Below are 16,805 nucleotides of genomic sequence, written 5' to 3' on the forward strand. Positions count from 1 at the left end.
ACTTCGTTTCTTTCTGTGCTTATTCTTAACTTTTTGAGTTTGAGTTTGAAAAGCTTCATGGGCCGGTTACTGATGTCTGATGCATGAAGTCATGCAGAGCAGGGCTTACTGAGCCAATGTTTTGTTACCAATTATTGTCAGAAGAGGACTGATGTAGTAAAGAATTGGTGCTATAAAGTCAGGAAGTCACTAATGAACCAATAATGAACATTCAAATTAAGAGAACTAGTGCAAACAGGAGACTTGTTTAACGCAAATTCAGATCAAATTGCACTGGCTGGCTTTGCTTATACCCTGGAAACTTTTTGTTATCAATTCACCAGTATGTAGGCTTATACCTGAGCTTTCACTGTGCTCTCTCTAAATGTATTTTTTATAGTTGTATGTGAGGCTGTCATGCTTCACAAAGCTAGAGAAAATAAACATCTCTTTGAGTGTTAAGGATGTGTCGTGTAGATGCGGTTTATCGGTGTAAAAACTCTCATTTGTTTCAACAATGGGAGATGGTGAACACAAATATTTTTGATCTAGTGCTGGAAAGAGAGCTCAGCGGTGAACAAATTTGCTGCAGGTTCTTGCCATTTCTCCCATTCTCACACTGGGATTTCCGTATCCGGAATTGGAGGTGGGGGGGCTAACACCATCTTGGCAAGGGCTCTCTTTGTCATCTTATTACAGGGAGAGTAAAGTTTGTAGTTTTTCATCATATTGCAAAAGCAAGTCCCAAATGCACAGTGAGACGCACCATGGTAACAGAGACACAGAGCGTTGCCTTTTGTTTTCATTTTCTAGTCTTTTACAAGAAGCATGCTTTCAGCCTATTTTGCTCCAATATTCAAGGCCCCAGCGTATTATATGTCAGACACTGGGACTGCATCTTATCTTGGAGAAAAATGCTTCTTTTGAATCTCACTTTAGAAGATACAATTTTTTTTATCAGCAGCTTTGTTTCTCGGGCTGCCACAACGTTCAGGTTCAACATGTCTTGCCAAATGTGAAATGCACAAATCAATCTTCTTCGTCATAATAGCTGCCACCTGTAGAGTCTGAGGTTTTTCATGAGCATGACGCAGGTCGACACATTAAATTGACTACCTTGTTATAACCCTTTTTGTGAAAATGTTGGACAAATTAGCCAAAGCACTTCGATGACCAACAAAAGTATACACAATTACACATTTTAAAAGTCCCATGCATATCATGAAAAGAGACAGGCGGTTAAACAGTGTTTTAGACAGAGGATGAAAACAGGTATATTCAGACAGGTAAACATGTTCTATTAGAAACCAAAAATACAAGTATGAACACCACGTGAGCATATTTCTCCTTTAGATTCAAGGTAAGCACCGAGTTTTCCTTTTTTTTCAACTTCAGATTTTGTGCATGAATAATGGATCATTAACATGTGACATTTGGCCAAGTGTCTGTGCAGATTAATATTAATATGGATTCATATGCTTTATGAGATTTTGCGGTCAGCCCTGATTTGCCATCTGCATCCCTGTACAAACACCATGTACAGGGTTTCCGAGGTTTGTAATACAGGAGGGATGTGGAACCAATTCCACCAGACAGTGCCAGTTACTGTGAGCAGGGACACGCTGAGGTGGTCAGATCAGGCCGATGTGAATCAGAAAGAATTAAGCTACGATGAGGTGAACCGTGATTGAGTGTTGATCTAAAGCAGCTGGGCGCCTTGGACTGCGTCCACACTCAACCATGAAAGACAGATTGTAGAACAGTTGCAGACACATATACCCACACTGCAACAGGCCACACACATTGGATCACACAAGTACACACCTCACTTTTCAAGCATACAAGTAATGAAAATATAAACACAGATGCACATACACACACATTCAATTCCGTGCATGGAGACTTCCACACGTAATCACACACTCAAACAAAAGTATATGCGTGACGACACGTTGAAACAGACACACGTGTGCCTGTGTACCTGCATGTGTGCAAGTACAATCACTGATACACTGCAGATTTATTGTCAGGGTCTGATGCTGTGGACAGAATTGCTTGCAGATGCCATATCTCTTCCACGAATGCTGTGCGGCACATTCTTTGGCCTCCCACAGAAACCCTTTTTTTCCATTCATGCTCTCGGTAGCATCACTCCTCTTAAGGATACAGAGCACAATAGGAGGGCATCATGCTCCGAAATCTTTTCCACATGCCGCTCGCATCTTCATTCCAATGTGTGAACGGGGGTAAAGGGAACGACGGAACAACATTGCCTTCTGTACATTTCATCTTGAAGAACTCCTGGTGTCCGAAAGGCATCCTGGCTCATACAAAGGGGAGCACATAGAGACAGCTTCTCAGCCAAACTGAAAAATGTAAAACAACAAGGCAAACAAACAACAATTTCAAACGCCGATAAGGTTAATTAAGCATTGCAGTGGTCCTACACGCGATATCGGCTACCCGGCTAATGAAGAACCTTTCTGTTAATGAGGAGTACAACATGATTATGGACAGACACAAGTCTTCTGATCACTTGTCAGTGACAGTGGTTATTTGCGCTCCAGCATTGTCATCAGCATTTTATATCCCCATGGTGGTTGTTAACATTGTTGCCAGTATTGAGATTTATGGTAGCCAAGAGTATCTACTGTTTCCCCTTTAGCTTATCAACATGATTAGATTATCATTAGGGGAATGATGCAGTAGTTGTGCAACTGCTGCAGTTTTACATGGCAGGCCCCTCTGCAGAACAGACTACTCATTCTTTTGGCTTTTATGGAGACAATAAATTCCCTAGACTTTCTACATTATAGCAGAATGGACAAATGGAAGATAGTAATCGCCTACGCCTTTTTAACTACAGGGCAAAAAAAGTGTTTTGTCGAATGTATTTATAGAGCTCTGAAGGTCAAGGGTCTGAAAAGGTTATTGGGAGTTCTTGAAACATCATTTAGCCAATTATCTTATGAAAATAATGGAGACAAACTGCCATTCTTAGTAAATAATGGTAAACAAACAACAACGTCAACAAAATAATGGTACTAAATCATTTTGTACTCGCACATCTCAAAGGGCCACATTATATTGCAGCCAGCCAGTGTCCATGAGCCCATCGCTGGGTCCTGAAAATGTTATATTAACAAATGAGAGCAATTTTTTATGGTTCCATAATGAGCATATGTTTCAGCAGAGTATTTCAAGCTGAGGAGGGGAAGTCAGCTGTCATCCTTTGTGGACTCTAACTATGGAGGTAAGCAATACAAATGGGCTCTCTCTTATAATGAGATGTTAGCCCAAGTATCACATAGAGCTTTTAATCGTCCGTAACATGCTCTGTGGGAAGATAAAGTGAGATAACAAGCTAAGTGTTGGAGTTCAAAGGAAGTCTTGCCGAGAGACTCACACTATGATGTCGGCTGTATATGCGTTTATCTGCAATGTTTATGATGTAAACAGGCAGTGAATGAGCTCTTTAAAAAAAATCAGGATAATGGGTGCATTTTGACTCACATGTGGCTTCATCCAAGTCTTTCTTTTAGTAATTACATTGTAAATTATTGAATTATTTTTTAGTTCATGCTATAAATATTTTTTTTTGGAATGAATATCAACTTTACATATTTGTACTTTTAGCAGCAATTTTTTCTGTGACAAACAAGAAACTCGCTCTTTCGCTATCTCTACTGTTTAGAAAACAATACGCTGTTTTCTTACGTTGGTACTGACACACATGGGCTTCATACATGAACAACTTTGCTAATCTTGAAAAATGTTTGCCTTTCTTGGTATTATATCAAATATTGATATTTTTCGAGGCATTGTATCAGAGTTAGAAATGTCAGTATTGTGACAACACTATTTCAAGTACACCTTAAGGGGAGTTCCGCTTCCTACGCTGTTTCCGCCCCATGTATCGACAATAAATTAATGGACTCCTGTAGCACTCAGCACTCAGCCAGTGAGTGGCACCCCATTGATTTCAAGGTGTACTCTTGCCCATATATGGCTTTCTGAATAACCCTTTAAGGTGCAGGAAGAGTGCTCAGACAGTCCACCGCAAGGATGAAGCTCTGTCTGGATAAATATTTCAACACTTGGACTTTGCTTATTGATTGGGGCAGTAATTTCCACACATGCCACCCTTGGGAGACAGGCACTAATGATGCTGGTTCCACCATGTCCAGCCAAGGCTTTCCCACAAAGACATACTCCCAAGTCCCGGGCCTGTGAATTATGGGATAAAACATTAACAGCTTTAGAAAGTGTTGCGCATGTTTCTTTTTTCCCAGCCACGAGCAAAGTCTGGTGTCTCTCATCAGCAGGCCCCAAAGAGGGTAATGGTATCCTTGGTTTGAAGCCAAACTGCCTGTTGGAAGATGATGTACAAAAGTTTTCAACACTTTCGGACTTTGAATATAATTTCTCTCCACACTTCAGGAAGTGTTGTTAGATTAGAAAAACTACGGCAACTATTACAATTATGGTCATTTCAGGCAATAAAGCACACAGCAGGTCTAATCAACATTGTCGTGGAAATATACATTAGCTTCCTCTGTCTGCTATAGCCGCTGTGAAATTGCAAAACTTCAACCATGCACCATCTCACATTAGGTAAATTCCTTCATTTCCTAGAGTCTCAGAGCCCGTGGCATTGCCACTGCTGATGCATTTGCCCAAAGCACTCCAATGGCTTGTCACTTTTCTTGCCTCTGGCAGAGGAACCACTCTAAATCCCAGTTGTTTGTATGCATGTCTTCGCCTGTGCCCCTCTAAAAGGGAGCTGTATTGGATTTGTGTGTCCCCCATGGGCTCCATAAAGAGTAAAATATCTCATGAAGACACTAGCTGCATGCTGCGAGGATAGCGGTTTAATATATGTTGCTGTGTCTTACATCCTCTGGGATGATGAGGTGATGAGAGCTAGTTTCCCACCTGTGGGGCGACGGTAACAATTTGTGCCAACGCTAAGGCAAGTAAGCCCAGCCTCAGCAGCAAGAGAGCAGAGAGGGGGAGCACTGCTGTTACTCAGACGTGCTAATTACCTCTCCGGTAAAGTGTACAGTGACTTCCCCTCTCTCCCCTTGGCCTGGCGCCTCACGCCATCAACATAATGAGAACATAACTTTTTATTCTGAATACCTAAATATCTCCTTAAGTGATCGATAATGTGCATCATCATAAATCACATCTGGGATTGCCTGAAATTATTCCAGAAGTCAATACTGTGTGCCGCAGAAGACTTTTGAAAGCGACTAATGGTGAGATATAGCTGTCTTTGGGGAGATATGAGGGATATTCATGCATATGTATAGCGCAAAGTTTCTCACCCCCGAGCAGGAGTGAGACCGGAGTTGGCGCTCGACAGGCACTTCTGGGCCCGCTGTGTGGCACTGGGCCCAGCAGGAAAAGCAGTGTAACCGGTGTCTGGTGGTGAGCTTGGCCGTGAAAACGCACCATTAATTCTTAACGCAATCAAGTCAACGTCGAGAAGAGAAATTAAGAGAGCTCCTTATTCAGCAGACAGAGAAGTCTTTTTAAAAAGGGCACTAATACTGTAATTACTCAGATTTGAGGGAAATTATTCACAAAGGGGCCACATGGGAAGAATTGGCTTAGCTGGCATTCCAGAAAAAGTTTGTTCTCCCATTTTTTGTTTTTATCCAACTCAGTTTCAGATAGTGAAGGTTGGATTCACAAGGAATGTTTCATGTTGCTGGCAAGTAAAAAATAGCCTCTACTCTGATGGTTTTTAAAGGCTTTTGGAGCACAGAGCTTTGGCTCTCCAGTGGCGCTGCATGTGATCATCTGCAATCATTACTTGTTCCTTGGAGTTGAACAGGGATTACCCCTAAGCAACTCCTGGGCTGCGGGTTGAATTATAAAAAAGAAAAAATTCTACACAGCAACAGCGTGCTGTAGATGTGATTACCCAAATACATATGCTCATACAGTACACTGAGTGAGAGAGGTGGGAATCCTAAGAAATGTAAATAAAGTGCAATGTGTTTTTGAGGTTGGGGAATAGAAATATATCAGTTACATGCAGACATATGAATAGTATATGAATTTAATTTTTAATTTAATAATTATACCTTCATATCTTAAATTGCTTTCCTACATGAAACCTAATAATAGAAATATATTTTCATTTGTTGGTTTCTTAATCCTAGAAAATAATAATTTACATTGTTGCAAGAGAATGTGAAACATGCATGTTTTTGATGGACCTGAAAGAATGAAAGGTGACCTTTGAACTGCAATAAATGTTTGATTTTGGCTTGTTATCATGCCATTAGTTAAATACAGTTATGAAACAGCACTCTTCCTGACAAAAACATTGTCATTCCTCCACAAATCATATATCAGCCTCTCCTTTAATACAATGTAATGTATTAAGAATAATCTTTTTGACCTGTGTTTTATTCATTTAATTGTTTATGATCATATTCATATCTCTACTGTTCACATCTGAAAAATCCCCCTAATTGTCAGAACAAGACAGCAGGCTGAGCAATGAGCAATCTCTGCTCCTTAGTATGCACATAGTATTGTGATGGACTTGGGAATACAGCTGTGGAAGCACCTGCAGATTCATTTGCAAGCTAGCATTCAAAATCTCTAAGGAATCATTTTAAACTCCTGATTGGACACCTGTCAGCTCTTCCGATTCACCAGACATTATTAAATTGTTGCTAATGATTGGTAAATTTCAACCAATCACATAGATTGACAAGAGGACTCCATAAAGAGAGAAATCTGTGTCAGAGCTGCCATAGAAAAGGAGAAAGCTCAGTAAATTAGTGTCTGTATGGATAATACATTTGATCCTGATTAGTGCATGAAAAATGTCAGCATATTTTTGATAAATGCTGACAACAAGCAGACATCCTCTAAGAGTAGTCAAAAGTTTTTGTATGCAAGTATTCCATCGGCACAGGAAAAAACATATTTGTGTGTGAGGGAGACAGTGCGTGGGTGTGTGTTGTGTACAAATCCTTTGTGAAAGCATGTTCCATGTGTGTGTGTGTGTGTGTGTGTGTGTCTGTGTGTGTGTGTGTGTGTGTGTGTGTGTGTGTGTGTGTGTGTGTGTGTGTGTGTGTGTGTGTGTGTGTGTGTGTGTGTGTTTTGCTCCTGTCCCAGAGGGAGGGTGCTGAATAACAGGCCCTTTTTGACAGGCTGGGACGCTGAGAGCTGTCAGCCCCCTCGCCAGGACTGGGATGAGTAGTGAGAGAGAGGGAGAGGAAGTGATAGAGAGAGAAAGAGAGAGAGAGAGAAAGAGAGAGGCGATTGGGGGCTCTATGTGTTTAGACTAATAGGAGGCCAGCGTTCAGCTTCTCCTCCAGCAAGAACAGACAGTTGAAATCTCTGGGCAGTTAGCACAGCGCTGCCTCTCAAAGATTTCCTGTCAGATCATGTCTATAAGAGGGGAAGAGGTTCTCAATAGCAAAGGGAGGAAAAAAGGGGTTGGAGGAGAAAAAAAACAGCACCTGGAAAAATGGTCTGCCTTCATGAGAATTGAGCCGCCTGAATGGAGTTCTAAAGTTTGGCTTGACAAGGCGCATGTGCGCTCTCTACATATTTGACAAATTTAGATTTAAGAAAAAAAGGGCAGATAGACGCTGAGGATGCAAAAGCAATTAATAACAAGAACATTATGATATTTTGTATTGATTGGATAAGATTAAACTGTTGGTGTGTTTTAACCTTCTGGCCATTGGCACAAGTTGAATAAAATGTGTTTCAATGAAATAATTTCCCCAGATCTCCTGTCTTCATTGGGCATAAAATCTGATGGAAATTATGAACAGAATTACTGAGAGCAGAAATGTTGTCATCCAGAGTTAAAGTGAAGTGACAGCATAACGAACATATATTTTTTAAAAAGATGAAAAATATGCTACCACTTTAAAATGTTCATTGCTTTACAAAAGGCCAAGTTATTCAGCTATTTAGTTCTAGAAAATATGGTGCATGTCAGTGTTTAAAGTTTGAGTGGCAAATGTGCATACACAGGTGGTGATGAAATATTATCTTAATGTTAGATTTTCATCTAGAATAAGTTCTTCATGATGTAATGTGACAAACACAGCAGGTTTGCAATTTAAAAATGAAAGTCGCTGTTCGTCATCTGGAAGATGCGGCAATGCATTCTAAGAGAGATGCTACTGCTGTCTAAAAATATCAACACAATAAGAGTGTCCTTTTAACTGATGCACACACAGGGAGCAGCAATCAAGGCTGTTTTGTAGGCCAATGAAGTGTCTACCCCCTGCTTATTACCATGCTTCACTTCTCCATGTACAGCATCTGTTTATTTGCACATATCAAAACAAATATTATGTTTACCTTGTTTATTTTTCACTGGTGCAAGAGAAGCTGACAACACTGACCTTAAGCCCATTATGATGCGCTTTTCTGATTTCTAAATATTTAATTGCATCCTGTTGTGTAAATGATGCAAGAAACAAATATCAATTATAGCACACATTGTGTACAATAGTGTTGACGGTATGTGGTGACTCTTAGTTTTTACTTTGGATAATTGAGATATTATGGATCCAAGAAAGAGTTAGAAAGCTACCGCATTGCAGAATAGCATTACTTAGTGCAAGAGTAAAATGTCAACATTACCATGCATTGCTAATTGGATGCTTTATCTCTTAAAGTCTGGTTTGCGAGGAATTGCCATCCGGAAGCCTAATATTGAATGCAAATCTCTGCAAAAGTATTTTCTGTTGTAATCAGAAAAAGAAGAGGAGAGCAGGGGTGACATCAGGCTGAATTCATTTTTGAATGGATGCAGTTTACTTCATTTGTAGTCAGCTCTCCGCCCAGGCTACACGGACAAATGCATTTCATCTAATTAGCAATGCCTGCTACAGAACATGTGTCACTGGGTGTATTAATAGGCAGGAAGACAACATGTGCACTGCATCAGATAGCTTAAACATACTGTTGGCAGGGAGACGTGACTTGCAGATCACATAATACTTTAGATTGATTTGAGCCGAAGTTAATCTGATCTGGAGATTAAAGTAAGCCAAGATAATGGCGTCCACTTCCTGACGGTGTCCTTCACCCCTGACCCATCAGATTTCTTCCTAGTCATGCAGTCACCGAGCAACAGTATACTTCAGAATATGCAGACTTTGATTTAAAAGGTTTCCTCTGACAAACTGGCTTCTGATAACTTTTTGGAATAATGAAGGTTGACAGCAGAAACAGGATTTTATTGGACCAGATATTAACAGTTTATAAAACAAAAATAGATTAAAAAATAAAAATGAAGTTTAAGTTAGTTCTAAGAAATAAGTTGTGTTAGTTTTATGGAAACGATGTGGGTAAAATTACTCCTGATACAGATGGAAACCACAATTCCAGGTTCATGAATATTCCTCTGTTTGCACATTTTCTAAATTATGTGACTTGTAATGACTGTGACAATCATTTACTTCAGTTCTCTCTTTACAATAAGTGTGGCATGATGGCTGCAGCAGAAGAAGCCATAAAAGATAAATGTCCTGAAACTGAAAACAATTAACACACTGACCCATAACATTGACAGCCTTCCCAGCTTGGCACCGGTGTGCTCTGTGGGCTGTCAAATCCTTAGCTTTCTGTTAGGATGTGTAGGAATGCGTCTCTGCTTATTGAATTGTTGAGGGGGGACCCTTGCCTGGGGGTTAATACAACAATTTACTCTGGACTGCCTGTGGATGTGTTGCCATGATTTGTTTGGTGAGTATTGTCAGCCTGCAGGGTTTGGCGCGATCCCTGTTAAGTGGGAAGATGTAGTGAGTTCCAGGGGAGCTCCATCATTTGCCTCCCACAGTAACTCTGTTTAATAAGTCAATGGGAATGAAAGATGGCTCAATACATCATGAATTTGTTTCTACACATCACCCTTCTCAGCTTTAATTTGATTCATTGTTTTTTTCTTTTCTTTTCCTGCCTCATGGCCAAATCCCATTTCTGGAGCTTCCTAAATACCCAATGTCAAATGCACTTAGTCCTAAATAAGCATATACAGTAAGTGCTGCATCAGATGAGTCATCTTTTTATTCCCCATAAACATGATTTTGCAAATATATTCTATTATTGTTTACTTTTTTATATCCATTAAAATTAACAGTAACAATTTCTTGCTACCGCCTGTAAAAACATATATTGCTGTTGAAAAACAATAAATTGTCTCTGACCATAACACAATTTAAAATTTCTGTTTTCACCGCATTATGTTCTGCAAGAGAAAAAAAAGCTGGCAGGCTCAGGCTGTCATCTTGTGGGAATACAGCGCATAGTTTGATTTACAGCGTGCTGTTGATACCATCACATTTATTCATGACACATTTTTGTTCCGTTGCAACCTCCATCTCTGCACCTCTGCCATTTCTTTATGCCTCAAGTGTCAATGAAACTACGATGGCATGGAGTATAATGAGGTTTATATTTAGCAGTTTTCTGTGTACTGCCTTGTCTAAAGTTTGAGTGTGAGCTACAGTCTGTCAAAACAAAGAAAGTCCTATTTTCAAATACACCCACTCAATACAAATTATTCTCTCCCGTAGGATTTTGGTTTTGGCCGTGTCAGGGATATAATCAACATTCAATTTTTCCCTGCCTGTTCCCGTGCAGTAATGACCAATCACAGGGCCAGGAGACTTCCATTGTGAATTGTGTTTTACCGAAAAAAAAGTTCTCGGTAGCTTATACTTTAAATAAACCAAATCAAAGCAGCTTTCCTTTAGTTTGGAATTCAAAATAAAGTCCTGATGTCCAAGATCTACTGGAGTTGCATCAAGTGTCCTTATCCTCAGTGATGGCATGAGAAAAATATCAGATTGTTGGAGCAACACAATATGCTGCTGATCTTGAGGAGCCATGAAGCAGCATTTTGCCAAATAGAGGTGGAATCATCTTCCAGGTGGGTAGCTTCCCCTTGAACTTAAGCTTTCCCTTTCATCAGGATAACCACTGTTTCTCCGTTGTCCCCTTGAACAGAAGCTGAAAAAGAATAGGGAAAGGAATGTCTGCTGGCAGGTATGATTGTACAGCAACACAATGTTATCATCCGGACACAGTTTTGTCGAACATTTGGAAAAAAAAATCATTGTGCTCGATCTTTGACTGTCTGCTGGGCTGCGAGGCAGCTGTTGGGAGACTCACCACCTGGTGAGCAGCTTTGAAGTACACTTTGAGGATTTAATTATTCATTCAGGATGGCGACATGTATCCAGCTTGCTTGAGACTGTGGAGAAGATTTTACCTCCTGCAGCACAGCTTTACCGGACGGCCTTTCAGCACGCACAGCTTCATCCCGCTTCATGAAAATACAGTACAGACTTTTCACAAAAGTCCAAATTCTTTCAAGACAAGACTTAGTAATAAAATCCAACACAGTCTTCCACAGTCAAAATTGAGATTATGATTATTAGCATGATAACATAATATTGTACATGAAATGTTTTATGATCTGTGGCCTTTTCTGCATGTCTGCAGGACATCCCAGATTTGAAAAGGATTGTGTCCACCAAGAGGCTTTGATTTTAAAAGGAATCCTACTTTAATGAAAATTAAGCAGGGTATCCAGCTCTGAAAAAAATATTTGAACTGTTATTTTGACTTTTAATGCAGCTGCAGTACTTTGGAGATAAATCCGTGTGTGTTCACAAAGGTTTGAGGCTACAAATAGAAAAAGCAATTTAGATTTATTAATAATGTGGGTGATTGACAGGAAATTAAAATGGGCCTGGACTGTGACAAGGCGACACATAAAAAACACAATTATACCTTTACTGCATATGTCTGCTTATTTAATGGTCTGTCCCTTACTGAGTGTTCATTTCTTTGTCAGTAATAGGCTACTGTGCATGGTTTGCCTATAACTGTAATCAAAACACATGACACATTGCAAGTATATAGACATTCATGTTCCATTAAAATAAGTGTCCAAACATCTCAGGGACAGGGACAACAGGTACAACTCCATATTTGAATCAACAAAACGACTCTGGATATTTAATCTGACTGCAGAAAGCTGAAATGTGTATTTGAATATTTCATTTTAATTCATTGTGTCAGCTGGAAGAATATCTCAGCTACAACAACAAGTGCATGAGCGCAGAATTTTTGAGCATCCAGTATGATAAGTAACACTATTGCAAGTATCAGCTTTAATACATATGAATAGATTAATATTTAGTTGTTTAGAATATTGTATTTAATTGTATTAGAGTATGTGCAAAGTGTCAAAACTGCAAACAATTATTAAAAAAGGAGAATAAAATGTGTGCTAGTGAAATGTATTTAAATTGTTTATTTCCCCGTAAAATAATGAATCTTACGAACACCTTATTAACTAATTATGACAGCATGCCACATGCTCTTTGATGAAGTAAATCAAGAAAAGATAAACAGAAGGCACCAAATTTAATGTAAATAAGCCCTAATTGTTTCTCAGTGGAGGAGCTCTACGTCTCACCATGAAGAAGAGAGAGTTGTTTGTGGGAGATATGCATAGTTTCACAATTTTCTCCTACACACAGTGATGTCTCTGAAAATGAGCAGCCTTCCCTCATTTTGTCAAGATATACAATGTAATGTGTCAGCAAATTTGCCACAGTTGATGTGCAGTATGATTTACATCATGATATTTTTTTTTGTGAGGAATTCTTGTGTTGCAGAGCGCCAGTTTTCCTCTGTGATGTTAACTGGTCGACACTACCGGGAAGAATACAATGAGCAGGCAGTGAGATACGGTATGATTTTATCTTTACTGACACAGGGGAGCAAATTATGAGGAGACCCTAAAGGCCTGCATGCAACAGAAAAGTGTGAACCCTGTGGTTATGTAATAATTGTCTAGCCTGACTCAATGCACCACAGTTTTTTTTACAATTTTGAGATCAAACTGTAGTGGGAAACTTGCCAGTATTACTTGACCAGCAGAACAACGCATCTCCACCATGACGGCTTCTGAAACTGGGCTTAGTGCCTGCTGACTTGTTTCTTTCTCATCGGATATATGAGGCCAGTGGTTCCCAAAGTAAGGGGCCCCTGGCTAACTGTGGCTAATGAAGGTGGGGGTGGGGGGATATATTATATTAATTTTCAACATATCTAAAAAACGGCGACCCTGCAGAAGAGGTTTGGGAACCACTGTGTTAGGCATACATAGGTATGTTTATTTTCACTTTTACCGTTTGCCCATATTGCCTCGGAAAAAAAAAGACACGAGACTTCATTTTATTAATATCTGAGGTAGTGTCAACCTATTCTTTTGTGTGGCTCGTCTTATTGATTACCATACTGTGCATTGAAAGACTAAAGCAGCTCCAGTGTAACATGATGTCTGACAATGATACTATTAAAATTGCACTGAGACTGACCAATATCACCGTCACCATATTCACAATGGCCCAGATCTCTCATAGATTCTACAGTATACTCTCTCAGGTATACATAGCTTGAGGGTGCGTCAATGTAGCACAGATTTATTTGTGCCATATTTAGACTGATTTGAGGGACAAAACGAAGTGATGGAGTCCCAATATTCCAAGATGAAGCACAGCTGTAGTCAGAAAAGCAGATAATCTGGTTGAGTAAGCCACTATATCTGTGGCTCTCGTCAGTCCCAGACAGGTCTCCTCTTTTAGTAATTGAATTAGACAGTTGTAGTTGGCTGCCAACTTTTTTGATGATTGGAGATGAAAGGGAGGACCCTTGCCTCACAGAAGGACTCTGGACAACTATTTGGCTTGTATTCCTGAATTCAGAGACCAAGACTGTTCGTCTTCCAATAACATTTATAGTCTGAGATGGCATGTAAGACACCATATGTTTCAAGCTTCCTGGTAAGGGGGGAATAATTCACATGTCACATCTGCTCACAGACCAGTCCAGAAGGATTTATCACTAATTCAAGTGGTTTCTAAACTGTTTGAATTAGAACCATGAAGGCTGTACTTTCCACCATAATCTTCTTATGCGTTGCCATCTGCACCACAGAAGACTAAATGTTGTTCCTAAGAGGAAGGGGCTAGCAGCACCCATGATCATTGTTAATGGAAAGTGGGGGCCATTTAAGTGAACTTGGAGAGGGTCAGACAGGGTGGCAGAAGTGGTGCTTATCCTGGAGACTATGAATTATTCCATGGAAAGTGAAATCTTATCACTCGTATCTCTGAAACAGTACATACACTTCAAGTCCAAAGTTATGTGAAAATGTGCTCTTTTCCAGAAATCCCATTTTAGAATGTTTTTTACTTTTTCTCACGTAAAATGACACAAACAACTCTTAAAATTCAAGAGCAAGGGCAAGAATACATCAGTATCCCATAACCCTGTGAAAGTGGGATATACACGCTGAGTACATCTGAAGAATTAAAACTATTCAATTAGTAAAGTGTGCTGCTGTTGCAACAACATTGTTGTACTTGCAGACAGGAGCTTTCTTTGTGATGAGCCACTCAGCCTGCAAATTGAGATGTGAGACTCAGCAAACTAACTGACAATGGGAACTTTATCAAATTAAAAAATATTGCTGGTCATGCAGTGAACATAATTAAATGAATCTTCTCTAAATTATTTTTCATAATGAATGTAGAAAAATGATTGTGAGGAAGTGTGTGCTCCCTTAACTGTGTTTGGAGAATGCTGTACAATAAAGATATATGGCACAAATGAGCAGCCCCAACAAAACCAATTAATGTGTATTAAGCAAACACATTAAATAATTCCAAGTGTCAGTGAGCAGTGAGGGTGTCAGACAGTTCAAATCCACATCTGTGCCCTTCTTCTGTCCAGATGTGCTAATTAGCTCCACGCGTGAGAGCATTATTTGATAGGGAATATTGGTCTATCAAAATATGCTACCTCTGACATCTTGAATCTTGAATATTAATTATCAATAATATAAAAAGTTATAATAGAGTAGCCCTATCAAAATATGATCTTTACAGTAGGCCTATACGCATAATGAGTAGTCCAGTGGTATAATCTAAAATGATTCTTTGTTGGAGAATTATTTGACAGGATGATTTGGTCTTTCAAAATATGTAACCCCCTAAATCTTATTTTTATCTTGCAGTAGCCTACACCCTATTTTTTTTATAATGAAAGGCATAAATAAAGATGTCATAATACTAGTATTCTGATAATATTCTTGTTTTTATTTTTTTATTCTACATTTTATTTGCTTGTTTTTATGTTTTGTACTTATGTTATCTGAATGTGATTTTAGATATAAATGTTATTTTGTATGTTACTTTTCAATGCGTTTAATCTTTTATTTAAAACACTTTGAATTCGCCTAACTTACTCAACAGAACACCCCACAAAACATAGTTGTCCAATAGAATAAAAACTGTGCATAAGCATTAAGTCAAAATGTTATTAATTATTTGAACATTTTAGATGGATTAAAAATCAGTATAATAAAATAATGGATTGGGTGTGGGGGAAGAACACTGGAGGGGAACATCAGATTGCACAGGGACTCAGGAGTAACAAACGTGACAGGAAGTTGAAGCTCACCCGCGCTCCTATGGCTAGTTAGCTAACAGTTGGCTAAAAATGTGACACTAGAAAACTAGTTAGATGTAAATTGTTGTACCGTAAGTCTGGCTCTAAGTATACACCAGCAGAACTGAGGCTAGGCCCCGAGAAGAGACAGTTTGAGCCGAGGTTAGCGCAAAAACTAAGGAAAAATAATCTGAGGTTTTAGAATGGGTCAACTCGCCGCTTGACAACCGTTGCCAGGCAGCCACCAACGACTCTGGATGACTGATGACGCTGTAAGATAGTTTAAAGAATGAAGTGATTGAAAACACTAAACTTTGAAGAGTCATTCTTCACACACTGAAGGTTCTGTTAACACAGCTGGACCTACCTGCAACTTTCGACGCCTGCAGCTGTTTTAATGGTGAGTAAATCTTTTTTTTGTTTTGCTTGAGTGTCACCCCTGGCTATGTCGTGCTTCTGTTGTGCTGGAGACTAATTCGCACATCAAACACATCTGCATCTGTCTGCCTTCCCATATTTTGTCATGCTATTAGTTGTCCGTGGTGTTGAATATCTGATTTAATTAGACAACAATGTGTGTTGGAGATCCCAGGGACTTGTCTCTTGCTTTCTGTGGTTTGTTGGTGCTTGATTTAATTGTGCATTCAATTGCGTTTGGTTCTGGTTTAGTCTCCGCATCCTTGCTCATGCAGCGGTATGGCAACAGCCTTGAAGCCCATCTATAAACCCTGTGCTTGTGTGGTTTTTTGATGTGTTAGTCAGAATGTTTCACTGACACAGTTGTTTGTGTGTTTCAAAGTCAACAAACAAAAAACCCAACAAGGGCAATAATAACAACCAGGATCTGATTTTTTGCACTGACCAGCAAATGTATTTTTATATTTTGTCTTTGGTGCTTTAATTGACTAAACTTTTGTTTTTTGTTTTTTTGTCACCAAACTCTTGGGACATGCCATTGTTGTTGGTACTAGATTCCTTGAATTACTTTATTTTTTACACTGACTGAGTCAATTACTTCCATAAATATAGCACTGAGTTTGGTGATAGTACACCAGGCACTCTCCTCAGTTCTTTTTAATTCTTTGTTACTCCATTTTCTGTGCAGTTATCCCTCGGCTGCTCTTATTCTAGTTTGTAAGCTGGCACAGATTAGTTGACTTATTCATTACAGAGGGTGTCTGTTGTTGATTGCAGAGCTTATCCAGTGTAATTAATGTTGGGTTTGTGTTACTACCAAAGTAAAAACAGACTGGTCTTTTAAACGTATGTAGTTTTCTGAGGCTAGTGCAGGTCTTACTATC

Source organism: Echiichthys vipera, assembly GCF_963691815.1.
Source record: "Echiichthys vipera genome assembly, chromosome: 3".
Classification (NCBI taxonomy): domain Eukaryota; kingdom Metazoa; phylum Chordata; class Actinopteri; order Perciformes; family Trachinidae; genus Echiichthys; species Echiichthys vipera.